At 41.6% G+C, this 24,276-nt stretch overlaps 1 protein-coding gene across 4 annotated transcripts in view; it reads right to left on the bottom strand.

The window, feature by feature from the left end:
• The window catches only part of FAR2 (fatty acyl-CoA reductase 2), a 239,770-nt gene that overhangs the window by 69,745 nt on the left and 145,749 nt on the right, over positions 1-24,276 (bottom strand). The gene's annotated exons all lie outside the window — the stretch shown is intronic.

The following is a 24,276-nucleotide window of genomic DNA, read 5'->3' as shown; positions in this document are numbered from 1 at the left end:
CTCAGCATAAACTATACTTTTATAAACTATAGCATTTATCTCCTGCCTTTCCTAAGACCTCAGAAAGTAGATGCACTAAAACAGTATTTTAATAGTCCAAAATCAACCTTAAAAATAAGTGAAAAAAAATGAACAATCATTTAAACTGCCCTTATGGACAGAAAAGTGCTAATAAAATTAGCACCCTTTCCCACTCTACAGTTCTGCTCCCTGCGTCTTTGAATAACATGCGTTTACTTGCCTGAGAAAAATGCAATGTTACAGCTATCGGCAGAGTGAAGATTTGATTCTCCCTTGTGCATCAGGAGCAAAATAGCCAACTACTGTAAATCCCAGCTGCAAAATCTTTGTTACTGGTAATGATGTAAGAGGCAAAAGAGAACATGACTTCATTTTCAGAACTCCACATGAGTTTGTTGGATTATCAGTTAAAATAGTTTTTTGACTTGCAAATTGGTCAAACTATAAAACTTCTCTTATGGCTTTATACTGCCACCTATTACTGTAGTATCTGACCATCTTCGGCATAAAATTGATAATAGTGAAGTCCCTAGTGGACTTCATGATGTCTCTGCCCTTTTAGGGTACAGAGAGAATAACGAGAATACCTATGAAATCATAAAGGTATAATCTAGTCAGATTTCAGAGTAGAACCACACTTTAAGGATCACTTTTTTCCTTTCTTGTTACACTAGAGGTTTTCTGCCCAGTCCAGTGAGGGAGGGTGTGGGGCTGTGCATCTTTCCATTACCATAATCTCTGTTTTGATAGATACTGTCCTACCTGTGACTTGTTCAGTGCTTGTGGAAGAGTATGAAGTACTTACTTTAAAATAAACATACACTCAATAAAAAGATGTACAAATATATTAAATTGCAACTAAAGCAAATATTCCGTGATCTGACTAAGGAATTGTCATCCTTCTGTTTATTTGGTCAACAAATCCTGATATGCCTCCATGTTTGCAGCAATATAGTGGTGATCAGGATATGATCAGCCTTCCCTCTAAAGCAATGTGTTTGTCTGCTATGTCTCTTTTCTTCAACATATTGCTGTAGGGTCTTAACAAACAAGAAATTCCCAAATAAGCGAGTTAACAGGAGTGTGGACATCATGATGTTTTAATTTTCCAAATTGTACACAGTTACCAGGTATATGTTGGGAGCTGTATGTTAGCTATGGAAACTAGGCTTACAACTGTAAATCATTCCCTAAATATCATACATTGAGTCACTGTTCTTTACAACAACAAAATCCTATACAAAGTCTCTGAAATGGGCAAGATTTTCAAAGGCACAAGTCTGAGCTCTATTCCCACTTAGTTTCAATGGGAGCTGGGTGCCTAATGCACTTTTGAACATCTCCTCCTGTAATTTGAGGGTCTATAGAGAAAGTGCCTCAATCTGCATCATTTCAATGTTATAATATATGTAGGACCAGTAGGTAAGTCCTGATGAGACCAAAACTGAGCTGTGTTTCAGATGAGAGGTACTGTAAGACTAAAGTCTTGACCAATTTGTGGTCTTTTAAGATCTCAGGCCTGATTCCCCATTGCCATGCCTCTTGTGTAATCATTTACACCAGTGCAAAAGGAGCGTGAAACCCTGAATCAGAGTGTGTTACACTCCAGTTTGTGCAATTACATTCTGCCCATATCTGAATTCCACCCATTGTTCTCATATATTCTTCTTCAACTTTTTATATATAATTCATAACTGCTCCTGCCTGTCAATCTTTTAATTAGAATGATTTCTACACAATTCGATATAAAAGCCTCCGTTAAACAGTTTATTTCAGGTCACCTGGAAAATTGAAAAAGGAATTCATCCGGCAGTTTGAGATGCCAAACACCTAAACCTGCCCTCTTTATTCAGACAAAATTCCTAATCAAATAATATGTTGAAGTAAAAATAACGAGGTAGGGCCTAAAATTTCACTTACTTTAGAGGAACACTGTAAAGGCTGGCAGGCCCAACATTTGACCAGTTCTGTTTTCTGACAGCTATTTGCAGAAGGTTGCAGCCTTTTCTTTCGGATGTGGGCCTCATTAATTATCTATACCTTTATCACCCACAGACTGGATAATTGTCATATGCTCCAAACAGGGCAGAAGGCCATTCAGAAGCTTTAGCTAGATCAGAAAGCAGGGCTCAGTGTGCTTTGCACTGATTCCCACAGCAAGCCCCTTACACAGTGTCCCCCTATGGTCTGTCCTGGCTGCTAGTTTATTCCTAACTACCATTCAGAGTGCTGGTTTTAGTCCTTAAGGGAGTGATCTTGCAAAGTGCTGAATATCCAGGCCCTGATCCAGCACAGTGTAATCCACTGAGAAGTGTGTGTTATAAGTGCTGGGCACAGAGACTATGAGTTGTTACAGCCCCCACCTACACAGTCATGGCTCTTTAGCTTAAGCGTTAGCAGCTTACACTTTTAGCTCTACGGGTCCCCAGTGTGTCGGCCAACAGAGCAACTGTCACAACTGCACTTTACATGTGCTTAACTTGAAACATATGGGCAGCTAAGCGTGTGCTTATGTGACTTGCTGGATCAGGGCCAGAGTGCTCGGCCCATTTCAGGATTCAGCATTAAGTCCCTATATGGTCTGGGGCCTGGCTATGTGGGAGACTGCCTCTCTGCTTCTGTGGTACTAAAGCAGTTGAACAGTCTGAGCTACTAGTCTCCTACTTTCACTGGGAGGTGCTGGTGTTTTTGGTAAAACACCCTGAACTCTGCAATGTGTTCCCTGCTTGGTCTGACAGCCTCTGTGTCGGAAGATCTTGAAGACATACCATTTTATTAGGCTTTTGTGAAGGGAGTAGGGAAGAGAGAAACTTTGAATACTGCACTACCAGAAGGTTGTTAAATTGAAAGAAATTCAGAGAACAGCAACAAAAATGATTTTGAGACTGAAATGCATAATTTATGAGGAAACATTAACAGGATCGAATACATATAGTTTGACCAAACAGAGAATAAGAGGAATAAGGAATCTGTCTACAAGTATTTAAAAGTAAACACAGAGAAGAGGTAAGAATTGTTTAGCATAATCCAAGGGAGCATAGTTAAATAATAATTAAGTAAAGAAAAACTACGCAAGTTAAGCAAAGGAAAATTTAGGCTGAATGTCAAAGCAACACCTAAACAAAACCATTCCTAACAGTGAGCTCCATGAGCCTGTAGATAATCTCAGAAAGCAAGTGGTGGAAACCCCCTCTATCTGGGACATTTAAAAGTAGTCTGGACAACAATCACTGATATACACACTGTAGGGGACAATCTTGCTATGATATAGTATATTTATACTATGCCTCCCTGGGCTTCAGTTCTATATCTAATTTCTATGAAAATGTAGCACTGTTATAAATGGACAAAACTAACCAGAATGTCAACACTTTAAAAAGATTTACTCAAGTTACAAAAATAGCTCAGCAAGTGCCAGAATGATCCCTACTCTCTATTTCTGGAGAAAAGAGCTTACCTAATACATCCCAGTTGTGTTTACTGCTGATAAACACATTTCGATATCTGCAAAAACTGTGTGTGCCTGATGCCTCCTTTTAGAGCTTCCAGTATAGCAACATTCTTAATTAATTAGGCAGCTTCTCAACATCAGATAATTAGTCTACCATTAATTGATAACATGGCCTATTTTGAGTGAAATGCATCGCTTAGCCAGACAATGCGTGAAAACCATGGCTTGAGCAGTGTTAATCAAGGCTACACTGTTGCCCTTCTTCACCATCCCCTTTTTGCCTCCTCTTCTCTCCTGAGTTACTTTAAGCATGATTTTTCTCAATGTAAATGAGGGCATAATTCATCTAATTAGTTAAAAAATGCACTAGGGATTTCCCGAGTATCAGTTAACAAATGACTTCTAATCAGATCCAAACTTATGGCCTTTTCTTAAGTAGAAGCAGTGCAGTGAAAACGCAGTACCCATGACCAATAACTAGTAAACAAAAATGTTGATTATTCAAGGCAAATAATGACAATTGAGATACAGAGATGACAAAACATGAATTCAATTCTGGGTCAGCAGAGGCTAATGTGCCCAACTAGCTACTTAGCATGTGTTTTTAAATGGATGTTCTTGGGTTGACATTGTATTTAAGCCAATTTCCATGAACTTTGCTTGCTGCCAATGAATAGCAGAATATGCTCTGGAGAGAGCTCTGAATTACACACCATTTAACCTGGAGCTCTGGAAGAGCCCTTTCAGATATAACCTTTAATACCTCTGTTTACAAGACTCTACAGAGGCAGGAAAGATTTCCATGGTGTTTGGTACTATCATGCAGGAAGACATGCAAGGGACAAAGTCTGATGATTTCATAGTCTGGTGATCCACTTCTCAGGTCACTCACACCCCCTTGTACTCTCTAGGCTGTGTATTGGAATGCATTGCCATCAGAACTGATAGTGTGATTGATGATGTTAATGACACTTTCAAAGCAGAGGAGAAATTAGGGTGGGGAGACGGGTTTTCTGTTCTCCAGATGATAATAGAAAGTGGAGGTCTATATACACAGCCATATAACAGATATTTGTGTGGGTATGGACACAATGGACAGAAGTGAAGGCAGAAGAATTCGGAGACAAACAAAAGGTGGGCGGGTACATAAGAAGATAAGAATGGCCCTATTGGGTCAGACCAAAGGTCCATCTAGCCCAGTATCCTGTCTTCTGACAGTGGCCAGTGCCAGATGCCCCAGAGAGAATGAACAGAACAGGTAATCATCAAGTGATCCATCCCCTGTCACTCATTTCCAGCTTCTGGCAAACAGAATTTTGGGTATTGTGTCAGGAACATTTTCTAGTGATTTGTCCAGACCAGTTGTATAAATTGCCTAAATGATAAAAGTTTCCGCCACTCCCACAAGAGACTATTCCAAAATCTAAGCAGATCTTTATCCTTCTAAGCAGCTTTTCTGAAAATTTCCCAGATTAACATTTCCTTCACATAATTTCCATCCATTACCCTTGTTATACCCGAAGGTTTCAAATGAACGAGGAGAAAAGTTGAAAGGGCTTCGGCCGTGACCAGAGAGGTGGCACGGGGAGTGGGCAATTACCAGAATTCTATACTTCTTTCCTCTTTGAAGAATGAGAATTGATTACCATAGCCTTAGTTTGCCTAATTACAAATGTTATGGTCATAAAGTTATCCAGCCTCTTTTAAAATCAAGCTACACTATTTAAGCCTGGTTCTCACTCCCATTGACTCAATAATAGCTCTTTGCAGCTTCAGTAACAGAACTTGCTTGGATGCCAAGAAAGCTAAGTAACAGCTGATGGTCCCCAAAAGACTACACAGCCAGGCACACAAACCATACCAAACACAGATAGCTACTTCTTTGAAATAGTTAAATTATTGACTGTGTCTGCTTTTATTTTTAAGAGGCCATTATGAAAATTTAAGTTCCTTTTCAAGGCATCTCATATGGCTAGGAAAACTTAAAAAAAAAAAATCTAAGCTGTTTAGTGTATCTTTTCTTATTCTGCATCACATAACTCTGAGCCCAAAGAGCCTCAAGGCTGGATCTCCTCTCTCAGGAACTCTCCCCTCCCTGACCTATTGTGACCTTATCCTAAATGTAGACACAACAAGGAGCCTTCTCTGGAAGCACTGGTTGCTCCTTAATTGGCTGAGAAAGAGAGGTCACTACAGGCCACAGTTTTCCATTATGGCGGACAAAGAGCACCATTTTGTTTTTCACAACTTTTTAGCAGTTCTTCAGGAATAGAGTTCCAGGCCACAGCAATGCTATTCAGACAGCAATCTTGGGCCTTTGAGGATTTTTGGTTCAACTCAAAACCAACTGTTCCTACTGGCTTCTATATAAAATCTGATAGAAGAGGTCAGGTTATCCAAGGCACAGTGCTGTGTTGCTCAACTTGCTCTGGGTAAAATACAGTGTATTTGGCCTCTAATGGATCTGCACCCATCTCCAGTTATATGCATTTGCTCCTACACCAGCAGCTCAGCATGGTGAGTCGATGGAGATAGTAGGAAAGGCAACATAGCCAAAGCAAGTGTAGGTTTTATCTGCAGTGAAAATTTTGGTGCATGTTGTGTTGATGGTATTGAGGCCAGCTCGGCCTGATGTGATGGATCCTACATCAAAGATGCGGGTGTCTAATTCAGTGCAGACAGGGATTTCATGGACACAGAGTTCTGACCCACTTTTCTGTCAGAACTGCTGTGTCATGGACTGGAGATGGTATTGTCATCTCTGGGCTTGTCTATACCAGGAAAGTACATTACGTTAATGTGATGGCTGCCATCTTGACCAGCACACTGGGGAGTGAATTGGGGATCTTAAAGGCTAAAAGCAAAAGCTGCTTCATCTTGAGTTAACATGCCAAGGATTAGCACAGAAGGGGACCTGTAAAACACACTCACCAGTGGGTCATATTAGAACACATGTTAAGTATAATGATGTGAAACATGACTTAGCAATCAAGGACTATATTAAACATCATGTCCCCTTAAAGTTAACCACAGCCATATGACAGTGTTAAAACACAACAGCCCTGGTCCATAGAATCACAGAAATTATGCTGGGAAGAAACCTCAAGATGTCATCTAGTCCAGCATTGCTCCATGAACGGTCCATGGGCCGGTCCCTGAGATCTCCCTGACAGTTTAAGAAGGCAGCAAGCCAGTCCCTGGTATCAAAAAGATTGGGAAAAACTGATCTATTCTATCTTTTTGTGTTGAGACAGGAACAAGTATACCTAGACCATCCCTGACTGGTGTTTGCCAAACCTATCTTAGAAACCTCCAGTGATGGGGATACCACAACCTCTTAAGTCAGCTTTTCTAAACCTTTTATCACTCTCCTCTGGAATCTCTTCAGTTTGTCCACATCTTTCTTAGAACGCAGCACCCAAAACTGGACACAGTACTCCAGCTGAGGCCTCACCAATGCTGAGTAGAGACAATTACCTCCCACATTTTACATATAACATTTCTGTAACTATACCACAGATTGATGCCTTTTTTGCAACTGCATCATATTGTTGGCTCATGTTCAATTTGTGATCCACTGTAACTCCCAGATCCTTTTCAGCAGTACTAATATCTGTTCAGTTATTCCCAATTTTGTAGTTGTGCATTTTATTTTTCCTTCCCAAGTGTAGTATTTTGCATTTGTCTTTACTGAATTTCATCTTGTTGATTTCAGAGCAATTCTATAATTTGTCAAGGTCATTTTGAATTTTAATCCAGTCCTCCAAAGTGCATGCAACCCCTCCCAGCTTAATGTCATCTCCAAATTTTGTAAGTGTACTCTTCACTACATTAGCCAATTCATTCACGAAAATATTGATATTACCAGACACAGGACTGATCCCTATGGTATCCCCACAGGAGTCACATCTCCCTCAGTTTGACAGCAAACCATTGATAACTATTTTGTGAGTATGGTCTTTCAACCAGTTGTGAACACACCTTACAATAATTTCACCTAGACCACATTTCCCCAGTTTGCTTGTGAGAATGCCATCTGAGACTATGTCACAAGGCTTACTAAAATCAAGGTATATCACATCTACTGCTCCCTCCCCACCACTCACTAATGCTCAGACCAGGGCCAGCCCTCAACATTTTGGCACTTGAGGCGGGGAGCTTAAATGACGCCCCCATGCCCCCTGGCTTGGGCCAAAACTTTGAAAGGTCTCATTCTGCCTTCCTGTTCTACTCCTCTCATTGTACTACTCTGCTACCTACCTCAATAAAAGAGAACTAACAAATTAAAATGCCTTGTTCAAAAAATTTAAGTAACACTTAACTTTCAAATGCCTGAACAGTAAATGTAACTTTTCTTGTCTGCATAGTAAACACTGGCATTTTTATCTGTTTGAATAATCAAAGTGGTGCTTTCCATGCCTCCTTGGTTGCAAAGATTTGAACTGCTTCCTGCTGAAGGTCCACAGTCTGGGCCAGCTCATGCTCTATTGAGATGGTTGCAAGGCCAAGCCGCGACACGCCTCTCCTGTGTCATGTGGAGCATAGAGTGTTTTTACTAACTTCAGCTTGAGAGAGCTGCGTTCTCTACTGGCAACTGTTACAGGAAGTGTTAGAGTATGCACAGAGCAACTAAAGCATTTGAAGAAAGTGATCATCTTATTTGTGCACATATATACTAGAACAGCTTTGGAGTTGATACCTGCTGAAATATATCTTGAAAGGGCTTTCAGTTCATCACCTAATCACTCGCATCAATATACACATATGTCATCATGTGTCAACACTGTCTCTAGTTGCCCTGCATTGCTGGTGTAAGGTTCTTCAAGTACAGTGAGGAGTTTCGAATATCATACAAATCCCAAATATCGTCCTGTATAAACTAGTAACTGTTTGTAGTTCGTAGAAAACTTGATTGTAGTTTGGGACTATGGACAATACGCACTCATCAATTAATCTTTTCAATCACTCGTTGGCTCACTAAGCTCATATGGGATCTCGTCTACCGAGTAAATTACTGTGCACCTCAGAAAGTTTGAAATCCCTCATCTAAGGGGATACGGAGACTGTTCCGCTAGCTAGGGTGTCTCTGCTTCTCGCGGCCTTGTGAAGAGCCCCTGGCTTGCTAAGTGGCCGGTCATTGTAGAACAGCATGCCCAGTTATAACTTGCTTTTAATGGTAGAAACCAGTTGTATGGCCTTAGGCCAAGGACGGACATAGCCTGTGAAGTCCCTTTTGCATAGTATGGTTGCTTTTGTATTGTGTATATATAGCTGTATGCTCCCGGTCCGCCTTTGGACTACGACCCAGGCCAAGCTGAGCTTCGGTGCTGGGTTCCCCGCCAATGTGACAGCAAGCCCAGGGTGTCCCCGTTGCGGATGTGTCACTTTAACTTCATTAAAGCCAAATAAACTCACTGTGTGTGTGGGCCTCGTCCTTGCAGAGCATCAGGCACGTAACACTCATCTGACTGGAAGACTGTTGGTATGACTTTGCATTTTCCATTGTTCCTTCCTCCAGATATATCAAGATCAACATCTGGAGTCTCTTGCTTACAACCTTTATTTCAAACCGTATGTCATGTCACAACACAGAAATTATGAAGTTATGTATGTTTCTTGGTGATTCATTTCCCTCTGCACACTGTTCCCCAACGAACAGTTCCTGTAACTGCATTATCCTCCATAAATGCAACTATGTCATCATCTATCTTCCCAACTTGGTGTTGATAGGCTTATCGCCTCCCTCGACTTTCCCTCATGTGGCACTCAGTGGTTCAGTGTCAGAGAAGATGTTTCCAGATGCTGCTTCAAAATTGCCATTGATGAGTTGATGGAGAGAAATACATAGATGCTTTGAACTACATTAAACAATCAGCAGCCTCACTAGAAGCTGACGCTGCTCACTTGACCACCAAGTTCAATGCGGTGAGAACTGCATAAGACAAAAAAAAGCTCAAGGGTTATTTACTCTCAGATCCATGTCTGCACTCCTCTGTTTTCTCTCGTGTTAGCACCGTATCGTAGCCCTGACCTCTCATGTCATTTTATCGCAATTCCTGTATCTTTCAGATTTTTAAGAAGCACATTTGTCATACTAGTTCCTGTAATTCATCAATGTCAATAATATTAAAATGCTCTCTGACAGTCACCATTGCAGGACATTTTCACTAGGTTCTGTTGTTTGTTACAAAATGCACATTTAAAGTCATTTGTTCTGTATGGCTGATGTCAGGTGTGCAGTCCAGAATAACAGATGAGTAATATCTTGCTGCCTTCAGATCTTCCACAATCTTCTGTTTGACTTTTGTTGCAAGTAATTGTATGATCTCATTTTGAAGTTTTTTCCAAAGGTAGTGGTGTGTGTACATTTCTTTAGTGGTGACTCTTCTTGCTCCTGGAGTACAGCATCAAACTCAGCCATCAGCTCCACAATTTTAAGGAAGTTTCCATTGTTTGGCACATACAGCTGATCTGAAGTGACATGCTAGGTTGTGGGTAGCAAGCATTCTCACAATGGCAATGAGCCTTTTCAGAACATTTTGCCAGTAAAGAGACTCTGATGTAAACTTCTCTTGATGCTGATCATCTATGGTGGCCTTTAACCTTAGTCTCATTTTGAGCTCTTTCCACCTATGGAATGTTCTCTGGTGATTTGCTGCCTTCTCATAGCATGCCAGATTTCTAGCCAGATTTTTCCAGTCCTTTGTTTCTGTAGAACCCAATGTGGCTGGAACATTAGACTGGAAGAGTTTGCAACAAAAACACTATGTAGCATTCTGGGTTTTTGAGTATATAAGCCATAGCCTCTCCAATTTGTCACCATTGGGGATTTCACACCAGAAATGTGTTGGATGGAAACTTCTATTTTCATTGTCATTGGAGAACAAAGTTTTTTCACTTGCTGTGGCCCATGCAGTACCAGGAAGTGCCTCGGGCTACTGCTCAAGTGGGTCCACAGTCCTGGATCATCTAGACTTAAGGAACTAAACTCAGCAGCAGCTCTTTTCTTGCAACTCCACCACACTCTTCTCCAGAGGCAACTCTAGGAATCAGCAAAACAAGCAGCTGCTTGGGGCGGCAAAATATCAGGGGCAGCATAATGCTGGGGCCCCAGCTCAAACCTGAGGCAGTGTCCTGCACTGGATCCTGACCACCCAGGGGTGGTAATCAGTCTGTTGTTCTGCCTCCAGGAGGTGACAGGGCAGGGAACTGGCTAAGTAGGGAGACTGTTGCCGCCGCTCTTCCGCGGGGCAGCGGCCACCCACCCCAGGCAGGAGCTAGTAGCGTGGCCCTGCCCAGGCTGCAGAGGACGGGCAGAACATGGTGCCCAGGCAGGCCGCTCCTCCTCAGCTTGTCCCTGCCTCCACCTACTCCTCCCCTCTGCTCCACCTCCTGCGAGGGGAGGGGAGTGAAGAGGGGAGCAGAGCGGCAGCCCAGGCAGAGCCGAACTCATGCCAGGGCCAAGGTGAAGACTGAGGATGAGCAGGGCTGGGATCCAGCAGGAGCCCCAAGCCCCAGCAGCAAGAGGAGCAGCGATGGGAGACGAGTCCACCTCGGGCCAGATCCACAGCAAGGTAAGAGTCGGGACGGGCGGGAGGGTCCCCGGGACCCCTGGGAAGCTTCTGCCTGCTGTAGCCCCAGAGGTGCTGCATCCCTCCCCAGCTCCACACAGTACGCAGGTGCCTGGAGTCTCCTTCTGCCTCCCTCCCTGCAGGGGGTGAGTGACCTGGCAGAGAGGGGCAGCATCTGTCCAGCAAGCCCAGCACCTCTTCCTTGGCTCCTCCAGCCCCAGAGCTCTCTCGATTGCATGTCCCTCGGACTCCCAGCTGGGCGGCCTCAGCGCTGGGAAAACGCCAGCAGGGCTGGGTCCAGTGTGCGTCCGAGCTCGTGGGGAGCTCTCTCACCCCAATGACTAGCACCTTACTTACGGCAAATACAGTAGTGCGATAGAAGCTTGACGTGAAAAATATCATGTCATGTTGTGACACAGTCACTCAAATCACAATTACGTGTGTGTACTGTGCTGCCCTATCAGCGCCATTCGCGCTAATTTCCGTTTTGCGTTGGTGCCAATGATTATAGGGCTAAAATGCCTGGACAAAAAGAAAACAACTTTCCCGTGTTGCCTGCTGGCAACAAAGAGAGAAACAGCAAAAAGAATTAGAAAAACTCTCTCATACTTCAAAAAAGTATTTTTAAAAAGTCGACAATCAAGGAGAAAGCTCTAAGCAATGCATTGAAGGTGATTATTCATCAACTGATGAAGACCGATCGAACTAAAGATTACCTTTATCAACTGATAAAGATGAGCAACAATCTGACCAAAGATTAGCTTCGCTAACTGATAGAGATGAACAATCACAATCCATCCAAAAATTTACTACTTCAGCTGAAGAGTCCAGAAACGAAGAACTGTTATTCAAATCTAAAACTGAAGAACAATTATTGGAAGGTGGAGAGACTGACATAGGATTGGATCCAAGTACATGGCTGACAATAATTACTGATGCAATGCTAATTATTATTGTGAAAAAAGGTCCTTCAAAACTAGATCCTACATTTGAATATCTATTTAATGAGTTGAATTGTCGATTTATGCCATCCAGTATGAAGAAAAAAAATGAAAAATTGAGAACAAATTAATAGATTGTGGTTAGTGTATTCACAGACCAAAGATGTAGTTTTTTGTTTTTCCTGCAAACTGTTCTGTAACTCGGACATTCTTCTGGCAACTGCAGGTTTTCATGACTGATGAAATTTGCATCAGCATTTGAAAAAACATGAAACATCAAAAAATCATTTACACTGAAAAGTCTATTTTTTAAAATTTTAAACAGTCAAAACAAAACAAAATTGCAAAGTGCAAACGTGTAAAAGCAAAACAAACAAACAAACAAAAGCTGGGGGGAGAGCCACATTTTTTTTTTTTTTGCTTGGGGTGGCAAAAAACCTAGAGCCAGCCCTGAATATTGCCAAACCCAAAATATTTCTGTGACAAATTTCACTTGACTGAAGGGAAAAGGTGTGTGTGTGTGTCTGCTTGGGCCCTATTTAATAAAACAGAGTAGATAAGATAGGAATTAGCTGCACCATATGGTGCTTACATTCTTTCCAAGAAGGCCATGTGAAGGATGATGGTATTTAGCAATATTTTTGCAGACATACCTATGAAGGCTAACTGAGCCTGGCTTCCTTCTTTTTCCCAACCTCCACCCACCTGCACAATATCTTTGGGCAGAATCACATGTGTGGACAATCAAACACTGATAGCGTGTGGCCATGGACATGATGGAAGACAAATATTATTAAAAGGATGTTTCATGTTTCCAAGAGGTAACTATGAATTGTGAATGAGTGGTGGTGTGTGGAGGGGGAATTTCATTTTAAAATAATGAAAATACTTTGATAGCTTGTGCATTTTTCAGGAAGGTGTATGATCCAGTCTACTGGTTGGTACTTTCTCTCAAGCTTGGATGGCTATTATAACTTAAATGTACAGGGCAACAGAAGCAGCACTTTTGGCTTTGTCTCCTTTGTGTTGCTGCCCTTGAGTGTGACAATTTGGTGTCTGTTAGGTTTAATGTAGAAGTCTGCCTTCTGTGGATTTCTGACACCTTCCTCTGAAACGTTTCTATGATTCTATCTGTTTCTGCCCACTGTTGTGGACAGCATACCAGGCTAGATCTGTATTTTAATTGTTCTGTGACATACTGTGCCATACTCCTATACCCTTTTTTTCCTCAAAGAATGCTGCTACGGTGATTGCTATAGTGCCCTTTTTGTAAGGAACCCATTTTTTCCCGCAGCGTTATAATCCAGGTTTAAGTGACCAGCCCAGGAGAATTCAGACTTGACACTATCCTTTGCTAGCTGGATGTGAATACGTGTTGCCTGCTCTCAGTTTACAACATAATATTTCATACCCCATGCGTTTCAAACCCAAGGGTAAAATGCTACAGGCCATATTTTCATTTGGTGTCAATCAGAGTAGTTCTACTGACTTCAGTGAAGCAAGGCTGATTATGGCAACTGGTGATCTGGTATTAAAACTTAAAGCTTATTCTGACTTTCCTCAGATCTTGATGTTAGTTTCATATGTGATGGTTGGTAATAAGTTTGTGTTGATAGGCATTCATTGTTCTCTGTACTCATTGCTCTCAACAAGAACATGTGCAAGCCTAAATCTCTAGAAAACAGTCACCTTGCTTACTTATAAAAGGAGAAGTTCTTTCTCCAGCAGAGTGCCTCAAAGGAGGCCATCACCCTGTGTTCCTGAAATAGCTCCACTCTGCATTATCTGGAAACGGGGTATCTCACGAAAGACACATTTCAGTAACTTCCCAAACCTAGATATTTCTATAACAGTGGGTTGCAAGGAAGACTTGGTAATATCCATTTATTCTATAGCATATGGGTTGATTAAAGGATGGGAGTGTTTACCATTGGTAGGAAAACAGAGACCAAGGCTGTCAAAATGTATTGCTACTGGACAGAGATCTGTGTTCCTTTATGTGTGTGGAAAAAGCAAGGGGCCCTGGGAGAAACGTTGCTAGAATTCTGTTGCAAGTAGTTACCAGGATAACACCGAGTCACTGGTTGTAACTCTCAATCTTCCCCAAGGAAGCAGAGCTCTTTCCCTGCCCTGCTAGTAACAGAACAGGGTTACTAGCTGCTGCTCTGTCATTCCTCAGAACAGTTTTTGCATCAATTGTAATCAGAGGGCTCAATCAGAAAGCACAGGGATTGGGAACAACTCTTGTAAAGAGCTCTAATATTTGAGAGAAGGCTGTGAGGAGTCTGAAAGATTTTACTGGGTATTTTCTGAAGTAAAGTGAAAACCCACTGCTTTCTACTGTTGTCCAAATGCAACTTGTTCCTGCAGTATATACAATGTTTCAGCTAATACCAAGAACACAGGTCACTTGTTGGTTTGAACTAGAGTTAAGGGTGGATTCTTGGTAGCTCAATATCTTTAAATCAAGATTGCAGGACTTCAGTAACTCAGACAAAAGTTATGGGCCTATAGCAGGTGTGGGTGTGTGAGGTTCTCTGGCTTGCATTGTGCAGGAGGTCAGACTAAACGATCATAATGGTCCCTTCTGGCCTTAAAACATACGAGTCTAACTCTCTCTCACTTCCTTTCCTTGTTGTCTCTTCTCTGAAGATTGAGTTGGAACCACACTTCTAAAGTAGAGTTGTATTCTGAAAAGTGACTTTTTTTTTTTAAAAAGACATGGTGGGAGGCCCATGCTTATTGTCTCTTAATAATTCCTAATCAAATTCAGTTTACAGGCAAATATATGTTGATTGTTTGTCCCTACCTGCTCGCCCTGCTCGTTCAACTTGTGATCTGAGAGTCAAGCTGAGCTGAGCTTCCCACCCTTCATCCGTGTATTATCAATATTAATAAAAGTTCCACAGCCAAATTAAGACCTTAGTGCCACCTGCACAATCTCATTGTCTTCATATTTTACCTCTCACTGCTGTTCATCATCAGCATCATGTTCCCATTATGCCTCTGGCGTTTGGGCAGCAACAAAGCTCCTCCACTCCTTTCTGTTTCTGGCAAGTCTTTCAATGGTTCCCCAGCTGTGCCCCAGGTTTTTCAGCTCAGCTTCCATAGCTCTTTGCCATGTCGTTTTCAGGTGGCCTCATTTTCACTTGCCTTCAGATGTCCATCTTAATACTATTCTGGTGATGGAATCAGTTTCCATCCGCAGTACATGGCCAATCCATCTCCAATGCCTCCTGGCAATGATAGTTCTCAATCTTCTTGGCTTTACTGTGTCAATAGATGTTGGTTTGAGGCAGGTTGTATGGAATGAAGATTGTTTTGACATGTCATACTATGTCATACTGATGTTGCACGGGTGTAAATGACTGGAGTTTAGTAAACAATTCTGTTGATGCCCAAGGTAAAATACAGTCTAGCTTATTCCATGACAGATGCAGTGGCTCTGCTGTGCTACCAGGAGTAAACTGTGGTAAAAACTATTTAATTATTTATTGATTGATTTCTAAAGTCGATAGATAGGATTCTGAATATACAAAAGGAACAGGCCTATTGGGTAAGAAGGCTCCATCTTTATGTAATCTCTTTTTACAGTGGTACCACATTTTAAAGATTAGTTCGGTACAGCCAGAGCTTAGCCCTAAGTGTCCTAGCAGCAACACAAAGCAAGTAGTATTAATCTTTTCTTTCTGCTTCACCAGATAATCTCTTTCCCTCCTACCCAATCTCTTTTCATCCCATCTCTCTGTGTCCATCCCCATTTTCCTTCCCCCTTCACTTTTTGATGACAGGTAACTTCTGGCCACCCGACTACCTGCAGTTTAGGAAAAGGCTCCTAGAATTCCCAGGGCTTCTAGCAGAATGGATTTTTCCTGAAGTCGAACTCCTCCAAAAGTCATTTTAAGTGCCTGTAATATGGTAACAGTCACAAAGGAGTTAATGGAGAGAACAGCTACTTTGTAAAGGTTTTCTGATCAGTTAAATTCTCTCTCTTACTTACTCTCTTGCTCTCCTCCCAGGGGCAACCCCTCCCTCCACATGACTGTGTGTGGATGAGTCTAAGGTTGACTAGTCATCCATTGCTTTTCATCAGTGCCATAAAAGATATGAAAGAGGTACTGTTCACCACAGCCAGTCAAAAGTGTCTGTCTTGTCTTTTTAATTAAGATCAATCTTGGATATTCTCAAGATACAGTAGATACATTCCAAACAAGTTTTGTGTCCTATTTTTTAATCAGTAAGGAATCTGAAAAAGAACACTCCAGCTGTTTTTAATTGTTTTTAAAAATATTTTTCTATTCAGTGTGGTTTCTACTAACCCTCTAGAAGCTCGACAATGCATCTCTTTGTCATTCCTGAGCTGTTTCGTTGCTATTGCCTATACACACTGCTTTGTGGTATCATTTGTTATATATTCGAGACTGCTGGCAATTATTTGTTCTGTTTTTGTATTTTTAGACGGTAAAGAGCACTGAAGTATTTATTTCAGAAAATTATTAAAGGTGACTTACAAATGCCTTTTACCAGATTCTTTTAAACTATAGCAAGATGTGTTAAATGCAACCAATATTCAAGATACCAGGGACATCTCATACATTATCAACCAAATTTGAGATAATATTTATTTTTTATAAGGGCTGTTAACCGTCATACTTCAGGACATTCAACCAACACCTAAGTAGGGTGACCAGACGTCCCGATATTTAGGTGTGTGTCCCGCGTCCCGCCCGATCGCAATTCATCCCAATATTTCGCTCCACCGGCAGCACTGGGTTTTGTTGTTTTTTTTGTGCTACGCCAGTGGGCTCCCCCTCATGTGTCCTGATATTTTCTTCCTGTCTTCTGATCACCCTACACCTAAGTGAAAGGGGCTAGGAAGTGACTTCTCTTTTGGACAGATCATTCCTTTCTTAAACATTTAGGAGTTTTCTGAATCTTACTCTGGAACATCTGTTATAGACAGTATTTTGCATTAGCTGGATCTCTGGTAGTATTAGTATAACTGTGTTTTGTCGTTGTTACTTTATATTTATATTGGAATAGCCCCCAGAAGCCATAGCTAGGATTGTGGCCCCATTGCTCTAGGCACTGTACCAGACACAAAGTTTGATTTGATCACTGCTCCAAAGAGTTCTTCTGCTGTCACTTACTCACATGCTTAGCTTTAGCCATGAAGACTACTTACAGTGCATAAGTGTTTACGGGATTTGGAACTAACACTTCAGTCCTGCAAAGTGTAGAGTGAGGGCTGACTGCTTGACCCACATGAAGTCACACTGACATCAATGCCCATGTAGGAATAGTTTCCAAGATCAGAGCCAAAGAGAGGATCAGAGGCAAAGACACAAAGTGTAGGGGAGAATGAAATATACATCAGTGTAATAAAATATACAGTACACAGTTTTAGTATACATATACACACATTTGTAACTTTACAAATCTCTTATAAATAAATAAGCATGCACTATCCCCATCCTCCCTTGAGCTTTGCCATCACTAATTGGGCGGATCTGATGTGGCAATTCTTAACACTTAAGTTGTGCCCAACAAACATCTATGAGCACATACATAAAATTATGCTTTCGAATCATCCCTTAGCATGTGCATGTTCAGGCACCCCCTTTTGTGTGCTTAAATGCATGGTCTGCATGCACAGTTACCTGTTTGTGTGTACAATTTGCTTGTGACACTGGAGCTCTCCTCCTTGAAAGTTTGGCTTCATTAATGTAAAGCTCACTTAGATCCCATGATAACGAGTCCTGATTGATCAACAGCTCCTACTCTGTTCTCACGGGCCAGCATGGAGAAAGGCACTTACCTGACAACCTCAAGGCTATCTTTTGCATCTGTACCCCATGCTTACAATGTGTGGTTCTTTGTCTCCCGAGTGGCTGGACTACATAAAAGGAAACATGAGTCCACTATATTCTTTGAGCTAGCAGAGCTGGGTCTAGTTAAGGCATAAAAGCTCATACTTAAGATCCAGAGATCCTAAGTGCAGTACTCAGTGCTTATCACCCACCCCAGGCACTGCATTACATGTGGTTTTGTAAAGTTTTAAATACTATTTTATATCTCAAAGGATATATTTTTAAAATCTGCATGGAGTGCAATATACAGCACTATGTGTGGCTATTAGTCCCTCATTTTTATGACCACAAAATTCATTGACAAATACCATTACCCATGTATTGTAGCTATGCTTCATTGTTTTCAAAATATGAATGTTGTGCTCAAGGCTTGAAAAATGCACTTGCCCACACACTATTGCTGAATAAACAACTTTCCCTGGTAAGTGGGTGAGTGCTGAGAGCAGCAGAGTGACACTGACAAATGTCTGGGTGCTCCAAATTCACCAGATACCTACAAGCCAAAAATAATGTGAAAGAATGAGCCTCTCAGCACAGTCAGGTGAAAGTTGCTCATTTCCGCTATTTCTAGCAGAATTTCCAGCAGGGCACCACCTTGGGACCCCATGGCGGGAGAATTCCATCTTTCATATCAGCCTCTGGCTAGTGGGACACTTGTCAAGCCCTGAATATATGCTGTGCAACAAATGACAAGTGAATGGAAAATATCACGACTGGGATTCATGGGGTCAAGCAATTCCTTAAAAAGATCACTTCAAGGTCTTTCCATGCCAGAGTACAGTTCCCCATGCAACAGTGTAACCTAGAGTTCAGTTATCAAAATACAAAAAGTTGTTTCTTTCTCTCTTGCATGCTAATATCTTGCAAAAACATCCAGCATCTAAAAGGTAGCATAGAACAGCATTCTGCTAATTTTCAGTTACCTTATATCTTCCCCACATGTCAATCTCCAGCTATTAAATGCATTATAAAAGTCATTGTAAAAGTTGGAATCATAATAGTTAGGAATAATAAAAACTATAAAGATTTACAAAATGATGAAATATGGCATTTTATTGCCTCAAAGAAAGGTGCTGTCCAAGTAAAACATGGTCTAAAAGTGCACACATCAAAAGTGAAAGCCAAACAAACCTCAAATGTAAATATACTTTAAAATCCTTCTAGTTCATTCCATTTCTGGATGGGAAAAGGAAAGAAATAAAGAAAGTAGAAATCTCTCTATTCTGCATTAGACTCTGATCCAATGAAGAACTTAAGTGCATGTGTAACTGCAAATATGTGAGTAGCCCTGTTAAAGTCAATGGGACTGATCATTGTAAAGTCATGCACTTGTTCGAGTACTTTTATCAAGAGAACACTACAGCTGACTCTGCTTACACAGAGTAAACATCACTGTCACATTTTATATAAGTACTTGTGCACCCTTTTGGTCTTTTCTGGATCATGCTCATTTTGGTTGAATTTCTTGTTTCAATTAATTGCCCCATGTATTACTGGGCCAATGTGTTAAAGGTGATTGTATGGCAGGCTGTGATGTGTGCAGTGAAGAACTCAATTAGCATGCACATGACAAAATAATGAAGGGTTCAGCTCCTGAAGCAAATAAGCAGGCAATGCAAATCAGAATGATGCAAATTTTAATTATTCTTTCTTTTATTTTTTTAAGTTGAACAAAAAAGCTGTTGTAAATTACAATGTAAGAAGTAGAGGCCAAATTCAAGCTTTGTGCCAGTTTCATTAAAATGAAGTGCCCTGTAATGATGAATAAGCATAAGAACAGCCATACTGGGTCAGACCAAAGGACCATCTAGCCCCGTATCCTGTCTACTGACAGTGGCCAACGCCAGGTGCTTCAGAGGGAATGAACAGAACAGATTATCATCAAGTGATCCATCCCGTCACCCATTCCCAGCTTCTGGCAAACAGAGGCTAGGGACACCATCCCTGCCCATCCTGGCTAATAGCCATTGATGGACCTATCCTCCATGAACTTATCCTGGTCTTTTTTGAACCCTGTTATAGTCTTGGCCTTCATAACATCTTCTGGCAAGGAGTTCCCCAGGTTGATTTTGCAGTGTGTGAAAAAATACTTCCTTTTGTTTGTTTTAAATCTGTGTTATTTTGAGCTCATTGTTGTCTGCAGCCTAGGTTACAGGTACTTGCACACATTATATTAGACAATCACCTGTCAGGAATAGTCTAGATAATACTGAGTCCTACCTCGAGTTCAGGGGACTGGACTAGATAACCTCTCAAGGTCCCTTCCAGTCTTATAATTCTGTGATAATTTCTGTGAAGTGCAAGAAGAATCTAATTAAAAAAAATAGAGAATCTTATCAAGCAGTTTACAAACTAAGGCTGCAGCTCAGCTGAGCACTTACGCATGTGCATAACTGTGCTTTGTGCTTTGCTGAATCAGGCCCTCTGCCTGCAATCCAACACCAGCTGAAGTCAATATAGTGATACCAAGCCTGCTGGAATGAGGTGAGACAAGTCCTAAGATTCACTGACAGCCACTGGCTCGGGCATCAGCCCCAAAGCCCTGGGGCACCAGCAAGGTGTGAAGTCAGTGGGTTTTTAGGGAGCCAAAAGCAAATGGCAATAGTAGTGCTGTACCATGTCCCTTCTGGTTGCCTCTTCCTCACTTATGCATAAGTGAAAAGCTTAGTCTGAATATGGTCCTAGATGTTTAGGATAAGTTTCCCATTAAATATGTGAAAATCCATCTATTGTTTGCATGTCAGGAACTGAGTCCATGGATCACTTCTCCCAGGATGATATAATGAGCGTTTAAAGCAAAGTATTACCCTGACTTAATTAAGTGTTTTTGGTGTCAACTCTTTGGGGGAAGAATAGAATCCAGATATCAGATCTTTGCAGGTAAGTAAAGGAAAAGGGCTGGATTCTCTGGTTCACTGAATTTACCTTGTGCTAATGTACACCAGCCAGAGAATTCCCCCGCAAGGGTGAAGCTCCAGCTAGTGTAAAGCCAGCATAGGGGACACCACATATTTCCTGCATCAGTTCCATCATCTGCTGCCTCCTGTGTAAGCGGGAAGGAAGAGGGAAGTGGCATGTTGGAGTCAGAGAGGGGATTAATGGGAAAAAACATGGGACATGGCTCATCAAAACTCCATTTTGCCTGATCCTCAGATGGCATGAGAGCTTGTGCCAGCAGCATAAATTAAAGCTGCCTCCCAGCAACTTTAACTTTCACCAGGGCCAAACAACTGAAAGTCAGGAAGCCACATTTGACTGTCATCATCACTGTCTCCCCTACGCCACTACACCCAGACTTTGTTCTGCCCCAGTGGAGGAGTGAGCCCGAAGTGTTTTGCACTTATGTAGCATGCTGCATTTTTTGAAATTTTGTGACACCAAGAATTCATGACCAAAGCCTTGCTTTTCCAGTATCTTATTTTAAAATGTCAGTTCACACTTTAAATCTATGGGCCAAATCCTTAGTTAGTCACTGGGTTCATGAGCCACTTTGCTGAAAATAAATGGGGTTCCTCATATGCTTAAAGCTAAGCATTTGCTTAAGTGCTTTGCCAAATTGGGACTATGTAAAGAAGCCTAATTTTAGGCACCCAGTTTTGAAAATCTTGGCCTATATGTCATATTTAAGAATGGAAACAAGCAGTTATGCTTTCCCATTGTCAGCAGTAGGCCTGGCATTCAGGGTCCATAGAACAGAATTTGCTTCTTTGCCATTAAACAAAATATACTAACTAGCTCCTTTTTCATCCTTCAAGTCTTAGGCTTTAATATATTTTGTACCAGGTAGTTCTTTCTCACTTTTAAAGAAAGCTTTTCAGTGCCCCTAAAAGCAATCACTTTTTCATTTTTGCTTTATCATCCAACAATAGACTCTGATTGAATGACAGATGTCAAGATCAGTTTTCTGGCAGTACAGCATGTGAAGAAAGATGGCTGTGTAAGTAGAATACATGGTTAAAAAGTAACAGAAATACTGGGCTAGCTTCTCCAGTCTGTTAGACTGGTACAAAACTAATCTAAAGTTGTCAGACTTGGGCAGTAGAGGATTCTTCATATATAAAGGAATCCTTGCCTGGCATAGAGCCAACATATTTGCTTTTATTATATGCCTTTCCCAGCTGCTAGCATAGGGTTGTGGCTGGGGGAAAGAGCATAAACAGGGCATCCTTGCACCTCAGTGATCTAAGCTAGAAGAACAGACCCTATTGGGCTATTAGCAGCCAGACAGATTTAGAGCAGCATTCAAGGTGCTCTAATCTGGGCCAGAAAACCAGCCCAACACAGATTTGGCCGAGGATCAGGGATTCAAAAGTTAGCTTTAAGTCTCCTTCCTCAAGGCTGTCAAGGTGTGGGAGTAACTACAGAGGGGCTGTGCTCAGTTCCCGGTAGAGTGCGGAGGGAGCACCTGATATTTGTTTCTAGAAACTCTCTTTGGCTGATGGAAATTGCTGCTGTCAGTGATCTCAGAATGACAACAACCAAAGGCACTATTTAGCTATTGGGCTACTTGAGAACGTTCTTAGAGAGGGTGAGAGAGAGAAGTAAAAATAGCTCAACTGACTTTTCTGGAAGGGAAAGAGGATTAAGAGAAAACTGCAAAGCCCCCCCCCCCCACTTACCAACAGCAGAATTCCCCACATTAGTTTTCAGTATAAAAGGAAAAAAACACAGTGAGGCAAGACAAAAATAGAAATGACAGCAGTCACATCTTCTCCTTAGCTAAGGGGGTGGGTGAGTATGCATGATTGCATGCATTGTGTTTTTAGTAAGCACAACAACCCAGGTCATGTATCTCATTTCTCTGAGTATGAAACTGTCCAGCAGCCCTTATATCCTCTCACTCAGTCACTCATTGTGTCTCATGACCAAAGAAGCAAAGAGACCAGCCCAAGCCAAAGAGCCTTTGATCAATGGTAGAGGATGGTGTGCCTGCAGGACACAGTTGGAATTTATGCTTTCTGTGTTGTATCTCACACACAGTCTCCAATCCTGCCCTTACTTACATGGTTATCTTTAAGCACATGAATAGTTCCATTGAGTTCTCATTGGGACGTGCTGTGATATAGTGTTTTGCTTTACAGTAACTCTTCATTTAATGTTGTCCTGCTTAACATTGTTTCAATGTTATGTCCCTGCCCAATTAGGGAACGTGCTTGTTTAAAGTTGTGCAATGCTCCCTTATAACGTCGTTTAGCTGCCTGCTTGTAAGATTCTGTGGAAGATCAGCAACTTTACAAGGGAGCATTGCACAAGTTCTGCTTCTCTGCCTTGTCCCCCTCCCTCCCAGGGCTTCCCCCATTGCCAATCAGCTGTTTGGTAGTGCTTAGGACTTTCTGGGAGGGAGGGGGAGGAGCAGAGAAGCCCTGCATCTCCACTCCTCCCCCTCTCTCACAGAATGTCCTAAGCGCCGCCAAACAGCTGTTTGGCGGTGCTTATGACTTTGGAGGGGGTGGGGGGGAAGGGATGTGGTATTCTCTGGAGAGGAGGTGGAGTGGGGGTGGGAAGAGGTGGGCCTGGAGCATTCCCTGCAAAGTCCGAGCCTGTTCTTCTCGGGGGAAGCTGCCGCTGCTGCTGCAAAGGTGCTTCCTAGAGTCCTTGCCTGGGGCGGGCTGTGCCTGTGTGAGGTAAGCCAGGGGCACTTCCCAACCACAGTGCAGTACTGTACAGTATATAATGCCTTTTGTCTGCCCCCCAAAAATTTCCTTGGAACCTAACCCTCTGCATTTACATTAAATCTTGTGGGAAAATTGGATTCGTTTCACATTGTTTCACTTAAAGTTGCATTTTTCGGGAGCATAACTACAACATTAAATGAGGAGTTTACTTCACTTTCACAATGTGTTTCCATTTCTTTAAAGCATAGCATGGGAGCCCATCTGTTTATTAGAATAAACAGAAAAATTGCAGATTATCTACAGTTGGTGTTTATCTATGTTGTGTTAGATGTGTGCACGCACACATATAAATAACCACTTTTGAAATTAACTTGAATGTTAATTGGATTCATTCTTTTTTAATGTCTGATGTATTTAGTATGCATCACCACTGCCTCTTTTTTTGAATGGCTCCTTTGGAAGCCTGTTTGGCCAATATTGATGATTATGCTTGTATTAAGAAACCATTACTCTATATTAACAAACTCCAGCATAGTAGATTGAATGACAAAAGAAATCAAACTGAAAGACCAGAAAAAAGAAACAATGTCTTTGACAGCCAACCTTTAACCTCAAGCATAGAGGTTAGGAACTGTTTCCTTGGCAACTGTCTGAAAATCAAGAACCATCATATTCAATTTAATTGAAAAGTCCTTGTTAAATAATGTTGTTTCTTCTGTTCTGTATCATTGTGTATTTTAAGTGGCAGTAAAAAACTAAGTATAGACACACATGCAAATATAGGGGTGTGTGTACACATGGGTACAT

Source organism: Chelonoidis abingdonii, chromosome 1, assembly GCF_003597395.2.
Source record: "Chelonoidis abingdonii isolate Lonesome George chromosome 1, CheloAbing_2.0, whole genome shotgun sequence".
NCBI lineage: Eukaryota > Metazoa > Chordata > Testudines > Testudinidae > Chelonoidis > Chelonoidis abingdonii.
The sequence above is the reverse complement of the archived record's forward strand: the minus strand, read 5'-3'. Positions and strand labels throughout refer to the sequence as shown.